The sequence below is a fragment of the Branchiostoma belcheri genome, unplaced genomic scaffold (genome assembly GCF_001625305.1).
Source record: "Branchiostoma belcheri isolate BF01 breed outbred unplaced genomic scaffold, Haploidv18h27 scaffold38, whole genome shotgun sequence".
Classification (NCBI taxonomy): domain Eukaryota; kingdom Metazoa; phylum Chordata; class Leptocardii; order Amphioxiformes; family Branchiostomatidae; genus Branchiostoma; species Branchiostoma belcheri.
Window position 1 is genome coordinate 2,399,254 of NW_017803998.1, and position 19,097 is coordinate 2,418,350.

Here is a 19,097-nt window from a genome sequence, read left to right on the forward strand (position 1 = left end):
TGGAACATCGCGGGATGATCTCATTTTGCGTTTCCGATTCGCAGATGAAACATCGCACAAAGTAGCAAGCCAGGCATGTCGGCCATATCTGATATAATTTCCTCTTTAACCTACGAGTATCGCAGCAACAAATCCCCGTCAGGTTATTAATCTGACGTGGTGTATATTAATGTCCTTCCACAACACCAATTTTCAAAGGCTTCACGTACACAATAAACACTCCGGATAATTTGCTTTGCATTTCATGTTTACTAAATGAACCTAATATTAAAAATCCTCTTTGACGCTGTATTATGTAAACATCGCGGCTATACATCTAATGTAAATAAGCCCCGGATTTAATATAAAAAGCTGTCACGTCTATTTGTGTGTACACAAACTGAGGCAAAATGCTGTAAATATTATGACTGTGCCTGTCATTGGGTGGTTCGCACAAATTTGTACGTACATTTCGGCACATTTTTCAGTCTGTATCATACCTACACAGCTTGGTTCCAGCGATTGCACCAAATTTTAATGCCCCGACTTGCAATGGAAACAATTGGGGGTCACTATGTTTATAGGCAATCAGTTATCTCCCCTAACAGCTTTCTGCCGTATGATTTGATTGCTAGAAATATGTTATGTGTACAGGCGTCATTTAACAGTCTATACATTCTGATGAATAATAATGCCTGCAAAGTTGGAAAGGAACACAGCTTGTCATTTTTCTTTGAGGTTTGAGCTTAGCACCCCGTTTTCTTAACGTGATACATTCCAAGGTGGCCGGAAAAATTATGGGATTACAGCCCACATGGTCCAGCAGTTGCAGACGGAAGTCGTGACGCAGGAGCATCTCATTTTGCCGGAGCGGAGTCCATTTGTATCCAAAACATGTTCCTGCTCAATCTGGCTCAGGCAGACCTGTTCGCCGCACTAGGCCGGACAAGTGCGCCGAGTTATCTCCCGCTGCACATGGTGACCCCGCGCAGACACGGAGACACGTTCTATCCCAGACAATTCATTCTTGGCACCCGCTCGACTTAACCGGCTCCTAACGGCCGGCCATCCCTCGTACCGTGCTTCCAAAGGTGTGTTTCTGTACTCCCCGTGCTGTAGCCCACTCTCGGGATAACAAATTTGCGCTATCTCCACAAGGGGGAGGCAGCTGATGACCAAACGCCCCGTGCACTCGGGAAGACTTTCAAGCGTCCCCCGAGCTGGCCAACCACCATACGGCTAGGTAATGTCGTTAGTGTGTAATAAGGATGAGGGAGTGTTCATTATTGGACGCAAACGCCACAGCGCCAGGGGCTGAGTATCAATGCTATGCGCATTTGACACGTGTGACGAAGCCCTACACGAAGGATTCCCGGTGTCTGTGCTATCGAGAGGGTGCGTTGTAGGCAGACAGTACATGCCCGTGTACGTTTTAATCACCCTAAATACTACCTTCAGGGATTGTACCCTCGCTGCAGTTAATTTCAGCCCAGGACAGAAGGTAAGGAGACTTTGTGTTATGGACAAAATTAACCGGAACAAGATAGTGTCACCGAGGAGTAGCTCAGCAGCAAATAACCCTGCAGTGTTCATCAGTAGAGCTCTGCTATATGCATTCTACCGGACTTGAGCAAAGGGCTACATGATACATCAATGACAGATTTGCAATATCTCTAATGGCAGGGTTGTTTAGACATGTCCAATGTTTCCCCACCAATTCTGTAGAGTAGGAAATGCTTGCAGAAGAAATATTGATACCCGAAGGGGTTTTCTTGCTTTTCGGTTGACTTTTCCACGACAAAAATGCCCACACAGTTGCGAGCAAATAGAGGATGCGGCATAATTGCAGGGCGGTGAACGATGAGTTAGGGTACCGTGCCAATTTCTATCTCGCAATGGAAAGGTCCGAAGGGACCGAGAATAATGGTCCCCTAGATCTATTTTAAGATTGCTATTTCATTCAATTCAGCATCATAAATGTATTTGGGATGGGTGGGTGGTGATGAGGCTAAATGTAAATGGCTGGGCCATTCTTCACAACGACAGATGTGCATTTTCGATTCGGAAACAAAATGTTGTTTTTATTGCTTTTTTATTAAGTAAACTATTTATCAATCAAACTGGTGGCCTGGAGTGGGTAATATGACGGGGCATTACTCCAATCTTTTTTCTATTTCCTCCCTTTTGCCAGTTTAGTCTGCAAAATAAAAATTAGGTCTTTAAAGATTGTGTTGACAAAAAAACAACCTTTCAACCTAGTGGTTGTTGACTATCAATACATATTAACGGCCAGCCAAACTGGACTGGATACTGAAAATAATATACGTCCTACTGGAAAATATGTACAGTATTTTTATGCTGCTGAATGACACACATCATGAATGTGGCCAAACCTTACTTGTATAAAAAGACATTTTATGTTAGTAAGGTAGTGTCTGTGAATATGTTCTGTGTTTAGCCATGCTGCAAATTTGTCAAGTCCAGGCAAAACTATATCTAGAAATATCAGGTACTGAGGCATCTGTAACACTAAAATCTTCCATAGAATCCATGCATCCATCAATTTCTTCTCAAATCTCAGCAGTACGTCTGAAGATATTGATATGAATAATTCAAAAAGCATCATTGATAGTTTTTTACCATATACATATTGTTGACAGCCAAATGCCACGTAGGGAAGGATACAGAACTGCTAATTCTGACTATAAATAATACGTAAACCAAATCAAACTTCAGTGTAGAAAATCAGACAGCCACAAAATGACCAATTATTGCCACCTTCCACTACACTGGACTTGTTAGCCGTCATTAGAGGTGCAGCGTAGAAGGAATTACTGAACACAGATATGTGCGGGGCAAATTGGGCCTAATGCAGTCTGTTCAGGAATCTTAAATCGAAAGTATTAAAGACGCCGAGAGTCCCCGGGAACTGTGACGTCTTCACCACAAACTCCCCCTGATAAAAGTGCTTCGACCAAACAAGAGGAAATTGGCTGGATGATGTCTTTGTCGGGGTTGCAAAGTGAGAAATAACAAAAAGGGAGACGATTCCAAGCTTTCCTGCTGAGTTTCACCCGTGGTGACTTCGAAAACTTTGCACATAGTTTTCGGATGAATAACTGAGCATTCAACTACAGATTCCGTTACTCACTGACGAAAAGTATTACTACTCGATTCTACTTAAACCGTCTGTTTTCAACAGTTTTCAAAATCTATCCATTTGCCTAGTAAGTATTACTAACAGTTATCTTGTGTATCTCATTACCTGGATGTCTAACTTTCATGGACGTACTATGTCAAAATAATTTTGCTTCTTTCGGGTATAGAAAAGTCTTACAATAAACTCTAAATAAACTAGTACAGTAATTAGGTAACAAATTTTAATGGTATTACACAATATAAATGAGCAAGTATGGAAATGAGTCTTATTTTACCATACTGGCAATAGATAGTTCTAGGAAGTAAAAAAAACTTACTATTTCACAATATAGGACCCACTAGTCATGTGAACATGAAAAAGCATTAACTCTGTACTCTAGCAACCACTCAAGTACAATGTACAATGTCATGTACATGCACCCTCTAAATAAAAATACATTCCAAAATTAATAGGAATAAACTTAAAGATATTTTTGACAACGTCAGTTTTGGTATGTTTATAATCTGTATACATTAAAAAAGCAAAACAACAAGTCATTTGATGCACATGACTAAAACAATTACATTATGTCTTTGTCACTTCCTGACATTATTAGATGAACAAAATTTAAAATTAATCTACCTTTCTGTAATGTCAGAGTTCAATGGTATTCATTCTACCTCCACCAAATCCGCATGTGACTTATTGCAATCATAGTACAGTCAAGTAAGTAAACAAAATCTCTAAAAGCATATTCAATAGGGCTGTCTAAGGCATATCATAAATGTCAACAAATAATTATGATTTCCTTCCAAATATGCATTCATAAGGTAAATATGATATCCCTTAAGACTCTCTTATTGCATTGAGTGCTTTTACCGAAATCTTATGCACAATTATAGTTGAGAATATAATAAATTATAGTATAGAGACTATTATCTTCACAACTGTATATGCCATAAAATTTTTATTACCTTATTGTGTACATGTCATGTAAATAGATGTTTTACCATTCAACTGTAAGGAACCGTAAAGGTCATACCATAACATACATGTAGTGTACATTTTGTAACTTTAGAGTACTGCTGCATGTATATTAAACACAAAACTAGGACGGGAAAATGATAGTTCAGATTTCTTGCATGAAAATGTGTGGGAATGATGAAAAAATATGAATTTTCATCAGTGCCAAATATCATGTGTCAGAAATATGGCCAACTACGTCAAACAACTAATTTTTCATAAGGTTAACAATGATTTTGCCTTCTTGTAGCGTTAATTTTCAAAAGTTAGATACATTTTGTATTCTTACCATGTACAGTCATGTAGCCCTTACATATTAGTTACAACAAAAACTTTGCCATCCTTTAAAGGTTCTAACAACACTTTGGGCAATAAAAAAGTTGAGTCTGCATTAGAAACCCATCTAGGAGTCAAGAGAAAGATTTTGTGAAGATGGAAATAAAGGATAATATACAATATTTAACGCCCACCCTAAAGCAAGCAAACATTAAACAATGTCTCTGCTCATTTGCATGTAATACAAGAATCCATCGAAAGCTTTAAATCACAATCCTTAGGCTATGAAAAATATGTTGAGTCTGCATTAGAAACCCATTTAGAAGTCAAAAAGGTGCATTGTTTTCTCAATAAAACATTTTTGGATGAAGCAAAGGATATATAACGTCCACCCTAAAGCAAGCACGCATTCAACAATATATCCGCATATTTGCATATAATACAAAAAATCCCTACATGTAGTTTAGAAGGCTTTAAATCATGAAACCTTAGGAAAGGTTGAACCTGCATTAGACACCCACAGAAGCATTTTTTTTCTAAATAAAAGGTTTTGGGAAGAAGTAAAGGCTATACAGTATTAATGTATCACCTGTCTTCCACTCTGAAGCAAGCATGCATTAGACAACGTCTCCGCTCATTTGCATGTAATACGAAGAACAGGCTGCAGCATTAGCGAACTTCAGATATAATACACCTCAACCAACGTGCGGGAGGGCTTTCCAATTATACGTCTTCTCCGCAAACCAACACTCCTCCATTTGTCTTGCCTTTGGCATTCGCTAGTTAATTAACGCGGCGGCTGATATTTATCTAACGACAAAACGTATATATTAACTGTCGGTCCTTCTTAAAACGTGTCGCTTTCAAGCGGCTGCGGAGGTTTCTATTCAGAAACTCTCAGAACACGTGAAACGATGGGAAGTAAAAAGGATACTTAGGTAAATTAATGGAACACACACACCAAGGCACCTTACATAAAACATTATCACACTCTTTAACTGAACGACCATCTTACATTAAAAGACTGACTGAAGCTAATATGATGTTAAGGCGCAAATAGTAGTAAATATTTTGAAAAAAGTCTATCAGAAAGATGTTGTATTATGATGTGTGTATTATTCCAAGTTGGTGGAATGGTGGTCTTGTGGTTAGGGTTGTTGACTTAAAAAATCTAAAGACTTGAGGTTCAAATCTCTGGCAGGTTTCACTGTTGTGTCCTTGGAAAAAAAAAAATTTAAAACACCTATTTTCTCGCTCAACTCAGGTGAAAACGAGTATCTACCTTTGGTTAGGGACGTCCCCTTGTACTGGATGTAAGCCAGAGGTACCGTGTTTGAGGAGAGCCACACCGTGAGCATGTTAAAGATCTTACTGCACTTATGAAGAAGAGCAGAATTCCTTCCCGGTGTGAGTGGTTCAAACCTTACAGGCCGGTCTTACACAGTTTGTAATTTCTGTATAAAAACTAGCCTTAAGGCTGTTTACCAGTCATTCAAAACAAAGTTATGAAAAAGGACATGCGTGTATCCTGTTACCCCGTCCTGTTTATTGTACTGTAACAAATGTAAAATAAATAAACACATCTCTATATGTCATTTTGACATTTCTGAAAGAAACAAAACAGTATTTGGGACTAAAGAATGTTGCAATTAATCACTGTAAGCTATATTCTGATTGGTTTCAAATCTTATAATCAGGTGATTATGTGTCTGACTAACCAATGGAAAATTACAATGCAGACAAGACAAGATTTTCCACCTAAACACCTCCTTCCTGCAGATATCCTGGTAAATATATTGCAGAAGCTAAATAGATGCGCAGAAGTGTACTTCATACAAAGTACAATGTGTGAATAGCAAGCATTCTACCCCAGTCATACCTTAATGTGATTTACCGAACATTAGTTCTACTTCCATGCAGCAATAGTTTGCCTCTAATCAAATAAGCCTTTGAAGTTTAATGGAATAGAAATTCATGCAGCCAGCGTCCCTTTTGCCAATAACATCACAACACATACATTACACAAAAGGCTGAAAGAGAAAATAAGAATTGGTGAACAAGACAGGAATAATATGAAAATATGGTTAGGCTACTTGTGCCCATTTTAAAACGACCTCTGTTAGCCAATAAAACTAGAGAGTGAATGGTCTGACTTCATATTCTTCTCCGATCATGCATTTCTTTTGCGGTACTGGGTTGTGTCATCCAAAACCTGAAATATTGCTGCTGCGGGGAATCTGTATTGATTGGAATGAAAATACAAATCTATTTTTGCTCATCATGTGTGAAACCTGGGGGGGAATCTTAAAAAGAGGTAGGGGGAGAGCAGTGTTGTAGCCAGCATATGCCTTTCCATCATTTGATGGAATTTTACTGCTTAAGAGATGGACAAAAATGTTGAACAATCAACTTTGATGGTCAAAATTAATGTGTAAATGGATGAAAAAAAATTTAATCCGGTTCACTTAGTCTACCAGCAAAATTTGCCCCTCAAAATGCAGGAAATAGCGTTTCAGAGGGTCAAGATTTCAAAATTTCTCATGGGAGTATGCCCCCTGAACCCCCTAGGATTGTCACATTCCGTGCTTGACATGATATTATGCCTAACAAAATTGAGATGACGAAGAAAATCCTAGGCTGGGCAGAGGACTGAAAGAGGGTGTACTTTTTGTAACCCCTTTTGCCCCCCTCCCCCATCATTCAATTTTTTTGCTGTGCTAAACGAATCAACAGTTAATCACCGGGTATTTCTATGAAGCACTCCAGGGTACAGGCATGAAGGACAATGACAAAGCATACATTATAGGCTCTGCTTTAAAACCTTAATTGGATTAATATTCAAGAGAAAAGAGAGAGCCTGAGAGATGGATGCGCATGGAATCATTAAATACGGCTAATTTTCAGGCAAGGCAAGACTGAACACAATGCATGCCTGGCTTATTCTGTACATGGATATGATCTAAGACTTGCTGTGAAATTTTGACAAGACTGCTGACATTAAAGATACCACATTCATCATCATTAAGAGAAGATTTCACTTTTCAACAGTTGTTTCCTTGCTACAGTTCAATTCGTGAAGAAATTTATTTTACAAAATACTGGTATATGTGTAGATATGGCAACACCAATATATTTCCTGGTTCTCAGATATTTGGTGGTGAAGATGTACGTAGCAGGTGGACATAATAAAATCCTAGAGCAGGGAGGAAAACTTCAATATAATAAATAAGTATTGTTCAAGTGCACGGCAGATGCTTGGTCCTCAGGCTTTGTTTTTATGAAGTTTTTCCAGCTATTATCATTTTTTTTTCAAATTAGAAATATTTTGCTGCCCAGAAATTTCATTGAATGCCTTTAACATGACCGTAATTTTGCCAAAAAAAAAGCCTTGTCTCCCCCCTCTTAAGTTATCTCTTTGACTCTCCCGTAAGTATAGTAACTACCAGACTGTCCGTACATAATGACGACATAATGTTAGCCACTCCGATAAATGATTGTGGCAGATGCCTAAGTGACTCTACCACAACGTTTCTGTGTTCTGCTGTCATTACGCAGCATTTATAATTCATATCCGCTATTGATACTTTTTCTGCCTGCCAGCGAGGATGTTCACTTGGTTTTATAACGGGAAGCGTACACTCCACGGTTAGAGTAGTAGGACTGCGGGGTATTTGTGCTGTTACACGTTTATGGATTCAGCCGAGGGCACTTCCCACATGATGGAATTCCTGTCATCTCACGTTGGACAGCTGACCAGAAGTTTGGATGATATCTGCGTGTAGAACAGCCTGGTGCATATGCTTCTGAAAATTCACTTTTCAACACAAAGAAAAAATGCTGCTAGAAGATGTAAAAAAACTTTTCTTCTGAATTGGACTTCTGCCTCGAACATTTTATCAGTATGCTATGGCATATATACTACTTGTATGTTGTAACATTAAAACAAACAGTACGTTTTTGAAAAACTGTTATCATAACAGTGAAAAACTCTGAGGTAAAAAAAGCACATCACATATGTCGAAATGGCTATAAGTACAAATGAAAATTCCAGTAATATATACTAAAGCACTGCCTTGGGGACACACAGCATTGTAAACATTGAAGAAAGAATTACCGGTATGACATTTGAAACCACGGGAGACATATCAATGCAACAAGCCTGCTTCTAAAAGAAAAGAAGACATTGCATCTACAGAGTCAGGTTGGACAGAGACCTTACCACAGCTGGTATAGCTTCGACGAAGAGTAATTCTATTACCCGCTCCTACTATTGATCTAAATAGGTTCTTGCTGAATGGACCATATGCTGGGCCATTTTTGTAGCTGGATGGCACGACTTGGCCAAAATTCTGTCCACCATTTTGTAGCTTCTGTAAGTTCTCGGTTGATCCCAATAACACAAGAGGTAATCAAATTTGCGCGGCCTTATGATCGCTCATTGAAGTTGCTGGTTTGAGGCGTGGTAAGGGAAAATACTGCCAATGTCATTGGAGGTTTTTGAAGGTGACCTTCCCGCAAGGCAGGCACTAAGAAAATTAAAACCGTGGAGGAAGTATCTTATTTTCTCGCCGTGGTGTCTTTATTCTAGAATTGATTGCAAAATGGGGAATGTAAAATTGATGAGACTGCAACTTTACCTCCATATAGTAAAATGCAGCACAAGCGAGCATAATAAAAAGTAGCTACCAAATATCTTTCTTTGTCAAACACTTTACAGTGCATTAACACTGCACAGATGATGTACATGTAATACACTGTAGATTGTTTTTATCTTATCAAATACAAATCAATTTTTGGACTATTAACTCAATTGATTTCTATCCTCTACTGCCTTGTGTGAGGGCAACTAATTTGGAAGATTTTTAATTTTTTCCTTGTAAAACAATTCTTTAATTCTTTCCTAAAATTCTGGTAGAACCCTATGCTATTTGAGAAAAGAAAACACTGGCAGCCAGCAGGTTTGATTTGGGTGTGTTCCATGGGGCAAATCGGCTGTTGTTACTTCCACCTGAAATGTCAGATAGTTTCCTGATGAAAATCCATAATATTTCCAGCCAACTGCTCTGCACAAATATTGAATCCGGTGAGATTTAATAGGGCGTAACGATGGAAAACTGAAATAGACTCCTGCAGTCAGTCAAGCGTGTGGAATTCTCCGCAGAACGCTGTAAATATATCAAACAGCAAGGGGGGAAAAAGATGGAGATTTTCCCGCCGACCCATGACTAATCAAAAACGTATAAATTAAACCATTCTGTTGCAGTCCACAGCTCCACTGATATAAAGTCCTCCAGATGTCACTGGGCAGCCACATCATTAGCATACAGGAGTAAACAAGAATTCAGAGATCTCAAACCTCCATGAAACCATGATGTTGACAAGTCACGACTGTTTAGAAGGGGTTGAAAATCTCTCAAGAAAAAAGGGCTCCTAGACAACAACTGATGACAACTAGAAATACAGTGTAACTCGTTTGCAATCCCCAATAGCTACAACCAGCCAAACAAAAAACAAGCAAAACCGTTTTCCATCAGCGACATCACATTTTTGCCTTACAGATATCAGTATGCTCTGGGATATGGATTTAACTTTCTACATTAAAAAAATGACTATTAAATTGAATTTTGAAAATCCAGTTTAACTGCTACAATGAAATCTGGGTGCCTTGAAAGAATAAAGTCTGCAGAAAGTAAAGCAAGTAAATGAGGAGTGCAGAATCACCACAAATTCAGCACCAAGGTCAAAACCCATTTTTCAATTGTCCTCCACTCAAAACAGTTGAGTTCAGGCAAGCACAAATTCAGGATTTCCACCAGAATTTTCTTACAGTATAGGGGTCAGGCACAGGACAACAAGCAATGCGTCAATTCCCAAAGACATGACCACAGTAGGAGGTCTTTTCTGCCCCCCCCCCACACCCACAAAATGTTTAAACTCATAACCCTCTACTACACTTTTCCTGCTTTTTGAGGAATTTTGTCATGTTTACATTTGTACCCTATGTTATTGCTTCATTCTTAAGTCAAATTTACTTTTTGGGGGTGGGGGTGGGGAGATTATGACCAGAAAAGAGATATCCCAAAGCTGGTTGAAAGACTATAGGGGGTAAATCACAGCATAGGGGGTCCAAATCCTAGCATAGAGGCCCCTGCATTCAAAGCCTAGTGAGAACACATAAAACCAACCATTTGGATTACACAGAGCATAAATTATGTTATGACGCACCAACGATACATGGAAAACACAACATTTGGCTGTAAATATTGCTGTTTCTGATCATATCAGAGGTTTTTAAATCAAGCCTGAATGCCGTTCAATCTATTACGATCCTATTTACGAGTGTTTGCATGGCTTATGGCTCTCCTTTCAAACAGAGAACACTGCAAAACTAAGAGATGGCCCCAAGATATATGAAACACTGCTTACAAAATGTCCCAGAAGAAAGCATGCTTGGCATGAAGCCATCTGCGTCGGAGAGATAGCACTCACACAATCACGGGCGGCTTCGATTGCGAAAAAAATCAGATCCCGCCCTTTCTACTCTAATGGCGCAACTTGCCTTTCATACTGTAGTTTCCAATTCGTACTTATAACGTGGCCATTATTCTGGCTTGTTATTGCTTGCCCATACGAGTACAGACGGAGAATACTGATCTTATTCATGATGCCCCTATAGACCAAAACTTATAACCTCTACCTACGCACATCTCCGCACAGCACTAAATTGTACGGGATCAACCCAAATTTCAACATCAATAATGTTGTGCAGTTGCCGGCTCTCTTATCTACAAACATCCAGCCATTTTGGAATATGATTCTAGAAATGGCCCTAAAGCTTCTCCGAGAAAATTTCACATCCATTGACACCTCTGCTTTTAGACCTTGGCTCTTTTTTATGTTTTAATTTGGTTGGGTTGATTTTTCATTTCACCGGGTAGACCAGCTGAAGAATATCCTTGTAGACTTTGAAGCGACTCAAGAGAAAAACCTCCAAATTTGCCAAACTAAGTCCCCAAGCCATTGAAAGAACATTAGAGTAGACCTTATGTACAAGGAGTTCAGCTGTTTCTGACAAAAATGGACGGAACGTGAACATGTTCGCCGATGATGAAAAGCAAGATGGCAGCGGGAGATTGCAGTCACTCTATCTTATCTCAATAATCATCAGCTTTGTTGGAATGGGCAATCACTGCTAAACACAGGCAGGGATTGGGGGAATGTGCGAACAAACAGTTCGCAAAGCAGGCCGGCCGTCTCCCTCAGGTCATTCCTACCGAGATACGAATCTAGAGGCAACAGGCAAATTTGGTTTCCTCAATCCCTGACATTAACAGTCCTCCGTGGGTGTGTGGCCATGAGAGCGTGATAGCGCACACTCAGTTTCAAGTTCTAATGTGCCCCTCCGAGAAACCCATTCCAACTGCCTATTTTCCATAATGTGGTAAGAAATGCTGAATAGCCATTTTGACCCATCTTTTACTCTCATCGCCCGTGGAAAAACTGCATTTACTATCTATAGCATGTTCCAAAGGCTTGATGTATTTTCACTCAGTGGTATGGTTGGCCGAAAGCAAAAGACATTGTGCTATACTTAGATCCACAAACTCAATTTACATTGTATCTAGACAACAAGGAAACTCAGTTATAACCACATCTCCTAGCTTTTCTAAAAGCGTCTTTCCTCTTTGTATTCTGCCAGAAAATTACAATCAATGACATAATACGTTTATTGCAAATGACAAACAAATAATTAAGAACAATGTAACCTAACCACTCTAGTCTAAATGCTGACTCTAAATTCTAACTTCTGATTTGACTTCTTTTTCTAAACAGGGAAAGACAAAAGATCCCATTTTTTCCGTAATGTTAAAAGGAGAGTAATTATTTTCTTTTTGTCTGTTATATGTGGAAAAATAAGAATGGACTTTGATGGCTTGATAATAGAGATTAATTCTTTCATAACAATAGAAGGGACAATACTTAAACATATAAGTTAAACTATCATTGATTTTCAACAAGTTGCAATAGAAGGTTATACAATATGGAGTCAGACTGCTTGTATACAGTAGTACTTAAAATTTGAAAGCCACTACTTTAGTCATCTAAACTACAGCAGTACCAGTTTGAATCTCCAGCCATTGTGGAAACCAAGCAGATGCTATTGATCTGCTCTTAGTCATCAGAGAGAGAGGTTTCTAACACTGTCATCCCATATGTCCAGCCCTATCCACACTTAACTCTGTCCTCACTGTGTGTCCAAATGCAATTTGGCACAACAATGGCCCTCCGCCAGTTAAGTGGACGCCAGCACAAAATTGAAAGCCACCATCAGTGGTATTGACATAGTCTCCAATTCAGATGGCTTAGACAATTCTGAATTATGCATACATTGGCCTTGGATTTGGCAGGATGGATGGAGAAGCTTTATTCGCATGCTAACTTCAGATGCTTTACAGCAGATAGATTAGGATTAGAATAGTGACAGAAGTCTATGTTTGGGCTTGCTAAATAGTCTTTTAATAAAACAGCTCTGGATGTGAATGGAAAAGCAATTTGCATGATTATCAATTTTGTACAAGTCCCTGCTTAACCAATTCACATAAACAAGGGTAATTATACAAACCAATGAAGAAATTAGAATGCATTAAATCGATACCATAACTTTCCTTCTGATATATCCTACAAAAATTAAGTTATGTATACAGAAGATGCATGTGCAACCTGCCAATTTTTGCACACCGCAGGACTATGGTAAAAGTTTCCAAATTTAAGATTTAGTAGAACTAAGTTTTTATAAAGAGATGACATAAATGAAGAATTTCTACTGTGTTGAACTTCATAATTAAGAGTCAAAAGAGTCAACATACGCCTGAGTCCAGGGCCACACCAATCTAATTTGTTGGTTTTCAGATTATATTTAGAAATGTGCTTAACTGGAACAGCATAACGAAAACAAAACCTGGGGACTGGGTTTATGCCTTGGTGCACTCAGTTCCTATGGAGTGGATACAGTACTGATAAATTAAAACTTTTCCTGCCTTCCATCAGTTTTTTTCTGCTTTTTGCTATCTTTCCACCTTGAAATGTCAAAGTACCAAGAAAATAAATCGTTGTGGCCCAAATGCATTATTCTAGGTACTGTCATCTGTAAAATCAAGTTTGCTGCAGTCCTTGAGCGCAGCACTTTCTCAGAACTCCCAGCAGCCTTGGAAAGCCTGGGTAGGGCAAAGGTCGCTGCCACAATCCAACAGTCCCCGTACCCACAATCCCCAGTAATCTCTCACTCACTACCAGAGTCAACACAGTTGGCCTTTCAAACGTTCTTATCCCACCATCCAAGTCAACACTCTCACCCTTCACAAATCCTTATCATACCACCCAAGACTACACGCTTGGCCCCTGAAAAATCCAGAGCTCATTTCTGTTTCAATAAAATATCCCGGCATTTCACAGAAAGGTCACCTTTCTACAGTGGCTGGGTATTCGGGCTGGTTGGTAATGCATTGTCCTGCAGGGTTTGCTAACGTCAGAGTGTAAGGATGTGATTAAACTCAGCATATGGAGCTATCACGGAGTAACTATACACGGTATTACAGTTATAAAATCATTTCTCAGGAACAAAATACATAATTTTAGTCTTTATCGTAGGGATTTAGGACAGACATTGTCCACTACGGTAAGGTAAATAGCCAATATAGGCCTTTTTCAGCTCCAATAGCAGACTTTGAAAGAACTAGCACCGTACAAATCCAGAAGGAAAACCTCAAATAAATTTGCTGATTGTGTTTCAGACTTGTATCTTTCTTGTAATATTGTGGCTGAGATGTACAGTTTTGCATTTGCTGAGTAACAAATTTTGTGAAATAAAAATATGGAGTTTACTTTGATTCTTTCTCTCTTTACCAAACATAGTTGCACCTGTTGGTAAGTTGCATGATAGGCTGAAGCAAATTTATGCTAATAAGAACAGGGCTTACCTATAGATCATGCAGTCAGACACAAGACAGCAACGCAGCACATGAAAAGAAAAGAACAATCAATTAGAATGTATCAAAAATCAATATTCATGTAATATTAGCCTAAATAGAATATTTCATATAAAAGCAACACTGAAACTTTCCCAAATGTAACAGTAACTTCTCGTAGGAGAAAAACATTTTCCATTTGTCATCCAGAAATAAATCGTGCCTAAAACCTTTTTTCACAGTGCTTGCACCATTTTGCTGGATGAAGGCCTTCTCTGGTTGGTAGTGACATCAGCATATTTATCATGCTCCCCCCACTTATCTGTGTGCCATTGGTATAATTCCCACTCTGCGCCAAAATGGGCCTGAATTATTAGTTTAATTACCCCCTTGAGCTAAGTATTGATCAAATCATCTCTGATGAATAGGACAGCTTTGGGTCTTCTGCGATCATTGTATTGGAAATATTCCTGCTACGCCTTCCCAGTGGCACATAATGTACACTGAGAGTTCAACTATTCAACTTTACTACCAACAACTTCAACTAAGTATGGCATGATTAAGAGGACACATAAATTACTGAAACAGGTATCAGAGGTGCTCTGTGTGGTATTATATCTTTAGTGTTTTATGGCTCATATCGTCCATGTTTTAGTGCAATAAAAACCCTCCCCCTCCCATTATTGTGTCCATGGTGACTTCATATTGCTACACTAATGAAGAGGCGGGGACTTCTATTTTATCAGTCTTTAGGTGATCAGTCTTGCTCAGTTTAGGTCTGGGATGACACATAAAGATAATGTGTAATGGCATAGGCCATGTACAAGAGATCTTTTCCATGCCTGAAGCCAAACTAGAATGTCATAAATGAATTCAGGAAATGTAGTCCCTGAGGCAAATCGTACAAAAAGCCCATAAATGTTTGGTATGATTATTTATATGAAGAAATTATTGCAGTTCTTTAACATGGACATAGCATAATCAGACAAAAAGTGACGACGTACAAAATTATGGTGTATTCTGGAGCAATGGCAATGACAGTGTTGTGCAAGACATTATTTCTTTACCTATTTTTTTTCTTTTTTATTTGTTTACCCAGGGTAAAACATGTCGCCGCAAGGGCGTTTTTCAATGTTCCCTGCGGACATATACATTTACAAAATATACTTATTAGCTTAAAATAACAAACAGGAAAACAAAGGTACAAAGAAGCTTAATTACAAAAATAACATATTGGTAAAGTGTTTCAAAATCATACAGTAAACTAATAACTTATATGAAACAAGCGAATAAAATATATATGTATAGTCGAATGGGGTAGGAAATTTCCTGAGCAGCCTTTAACCCCTGATTCTCCTATTGAGTCATTTTATAATTAGTCCCAACACTCTAAGTGAGTTGAGCTGGTCTCAATCATGATGTTTCTGACTTTGGGAGTGAATGGAGAATGAAGATACTGTCATAGTCTCATTCATGTAACCTGTGACCTTGTAGTGACCTTCAGGTCTTGTTGCATAGTGGCCAATGAGTAAAAAAATTATAATCTAAAGGTCTGAAGCACCCTCAAAGTACCCCCTAAGCAATCATACAGTAAAAATCACCAGTAAGGCTTGCCATGGAGAAAGACACAGAAGTTGATCTACATTCTATAATATGGAATTTCCCTTGACATTTTCATGCAGATGAAACCTTTTGCAAGACTATGCACATGCATGTAGGATGTAGATATATGGTACATTTCACCACAGTGCTGATATATGCTTGAAAGGAATTTCCTGTTCACCTTCTGTTCAATCATGGGCTTTCTTCTTATCATTACACGTCTGTCCTCACTTTACAGTCTCGCCAAAAAAGCCCGCAGAGAATCGCGGGCAAACCCTAACCTTTCAAATTGCCCGAAGGAGGCAATAAGAAGAATGCCAGGCCTGTAGATTTACTGGGGATTGGCCACGGTACCATGCCGGGAAAATGCCAGTGTGGTGTTTATGCCCGACATTTTCCACCGCACTGGAAACTGATGGCTGTTCTCTCTATAACAGACCATTGAACTTTCCCAAAGTCAGCATTAAATCAGGCAAAATCTCCAATCCAAGCAGACTTCACGACGCTCATCAATGGAGCTAGGAATTTGATCCGTCAGACCATCATGGACTAGATTTCGGCTGATAACAGGCAGCCCTTGGTTGATAATCAGCAATAATTGCCTTCTCCTGTCACCTGTGAGGACTAATTATCTTTTGCAGAAGTGTATTCGTTAGTTAACGAACAGTTATAAGGTCACAAATGACAAGCATTACTCACAAACACTCAATGTCCATGATAACAAAATATTTATCAAATTCAACCCTAATTCTTGACTCGTTCATGTTTATCTACGTTTTTAAAAAATGTGAAACTAAACTTGAGTTAACACGTCAAAACTGAAAGGGCAGTGGGACAGAGCCATGACAGACAAATGTCATTATGTAGCTTAATTTACAATTTCGGTCCCACCCTTGGAAATCCCCTCTAATGCCCTCTGACAGCCAGCACGTCGTTGATGCATGGTGCTCTATAGGTGCTCCCAGGAATGCCTTCCAGGGCTTTGTGTGCCATGTGATTGATTAAAATGAGGGGCTACAGTTTGGCCTCCATCTCTTACCACATCAGTCAGTGTCTGGAAAATGCATGCTCCATCTCGGAGAGCACAATTCTATCCACAGTTACACAAAAGCAGAACACACTACGAGTTGTGTCGTGCTATAAAACTTCCTACAAATAAAAAAGATCTTCTGAGCATAATTTGTGGTTTACAGCAGGGTCACATTTGTTGCAGACTGATCTTGATATTGTAGGGTTTTCAAACAGGCTGTGACAGAACCAGACGACGACATTGATCTAAGAACACGTTTTCTATAAAAGACAGCTGAATTTTGCAGGAAGCAGGCACCACAATCTATTACAAATTCCCTGACATTGTACAAAATATGTGACAGGAACCTTATGTAACTAAAACATTGACAAACTGTAAACCAGCTTTGTCTTTAGTATCTAGCTAACTGACATACAGAATGTCCTGTAAATGAAGATGTGTTTCAATATTTCCTACTGAATTTTTAAGTTCTAAGTAAGCATCAACGGCTGAAAAAAAACTGTAACAGTTCTTAGCAACACTCCACATAAGGTCAGGACTTATCGCATATCTGGAAAACTCTTATCAAGAATCTTAAGCCACATCAAGAGCACTTCGTTTTGACCTATAACCAGAAGCGAATTGGCCCAATTTTGATTCCAAGATGGTGTCTTGCTTGACATACATTGCTAGCTATGCACAAGAAAACTGGCACTCAACCAACTGGGTAGATTTTGAAAACTATCAGACGTTTTGAGTTACTACTTTTTGTCAGTGCCAGTTTTTAAAAATCTATCCAGCTGCTTGAGTAACAGTTTTTTTTGTGTGTATGTCATAACCTGGATGTCTAACCTTCATCAAGACATCAACGTATTTGTACCTACATGTATGGCAACTAATATTGGTGTCGCAAAGGTGTTAGCAGCTGTTGGTATTTTAAGACATTTTGTAATTAGTACAAATAAGAACATTGCCTCTGGGCATATTCACACAGCACAGTGTGCCAATATGTTAGCATGACACGTGAAGCCTTTGAGTATCCATTAACACTTCATCATGACTCCTTGAAGATTATTGGGGTCTTCCTTAAGGAATTTAACAGCCTTTGATTCATACAAATAAGAACATTGCCTCTGGGCATATTCACACAGCACAGTGTGCCAATATGTTAGCATGACACGTGAAGCCTTTGTTAGACAAATATAGTCCGTATCCGCCTCAAAGATACGCTTGTGTGTTATAGTACTGGTCAGAAAAGTCGGCTAGCTACATTAGCTTTATCCAACGCCACAGGGAATTAACAAAGCTTGGCTAACACTTTTTGTAGCAGTGATATATGTTCAGCTGGCAGGCTACTAAGTATGCGGTCCTTTTTTATCTTTTCTGCAGGAGTTTTATCTTGGATAATCCAGCAGCTGCCATCTTAAAAAGGGACAGAGTAAGTACCACAAGCTTCTGTTTTATGGATGTGGCTGTAGCGTCAATATGTTGTAGTTTTATTAGCTTCTCGGTGTTATTCAGATGTGATTCAATTCCGTCGCATTCTTTCGTAGCGGCGCCTACGTAATGGGGCCGCGGCGTTACAAATCATTCCGGGGGTCAGTCCGAGCCACGGGAAGCTAGCGACAGTCAAGTTCAAAAGAACGCCACGTGAAATATGTTGAAGACCTTGATGTACATTCACCCAAGCACGGGGGCTGGCTAGCATAGAGATACGTGTCATGACCTCCGTTGTATAGCCTAGCCGGAGACATCTGCATCTGATCCCCCAACTTGGATGATGAAAAGCTTCACTGAAGGTGACTTTGGCTGCTGGAAGGTCAGCGAGTGAGAAATGCTCCGCAGGGGACATGGGGCGATGGCTAAGGGATATCAATTTGACAACGGTGAAAGGAAGGGCTTAATCAAAAGAGGAGGAAATAAGTCCCTGCCAAGGAAATAAAGTCAAAACGAATGCGAACACGAGCATGCATGCTCAAGACATGCATTGGTGATGAAGTAGATCAAATCAGTTTTACGCTTGCCTGGATTCCGATAAATTAGAGTTGCACCAAGTGGCATGCATCAGGGAGGAAATGAAGCTTGACAAAATGATGTCTGTCAA

At 39.2% G+C, this 19,097-nt stretch overlaps 2 protein-coding genes across 3 annotated transcripts in view; one reads left to right on the forward strand and one right to left on the reverse strand.

The window, feature by feature from the left end:
* LOC109476608 (staphylococcal nuclease domain-containing protein 1-like) overlaps positions 1-19,097 on the reverse strand; it is a 168,464-nt gene that overhangs the window by 93,127 nt on the left and 56,240 nt on the right. The gene's annotated exons all lie outside the window — the stretch shown is intronic.
* LOC109476609 (leucine-rich repeat-containing protein 4C-like) overlaps positions 1-19,097 on the forward strand; it is a 72,494-nt gene that overhangs the window by 38,884 nt on the left and 14,513 nt on the right. Inside the window, exons 1-2 of one of the 2 annotated variants that reach the window (XM_019777601.1) lie at positions 535-1,480; positions 18,383-18,431. The gene's annotated coding sequence lies outside the window, so the exon portion shown is untranslated. Of the gene's footprint in view, positions 1-534; positions 1,481-18,382; positions 18,432-19,097 lie in introns of those variants that run through there. The other variant, XM_019777600.1, reaches the window with a different exon arrangement.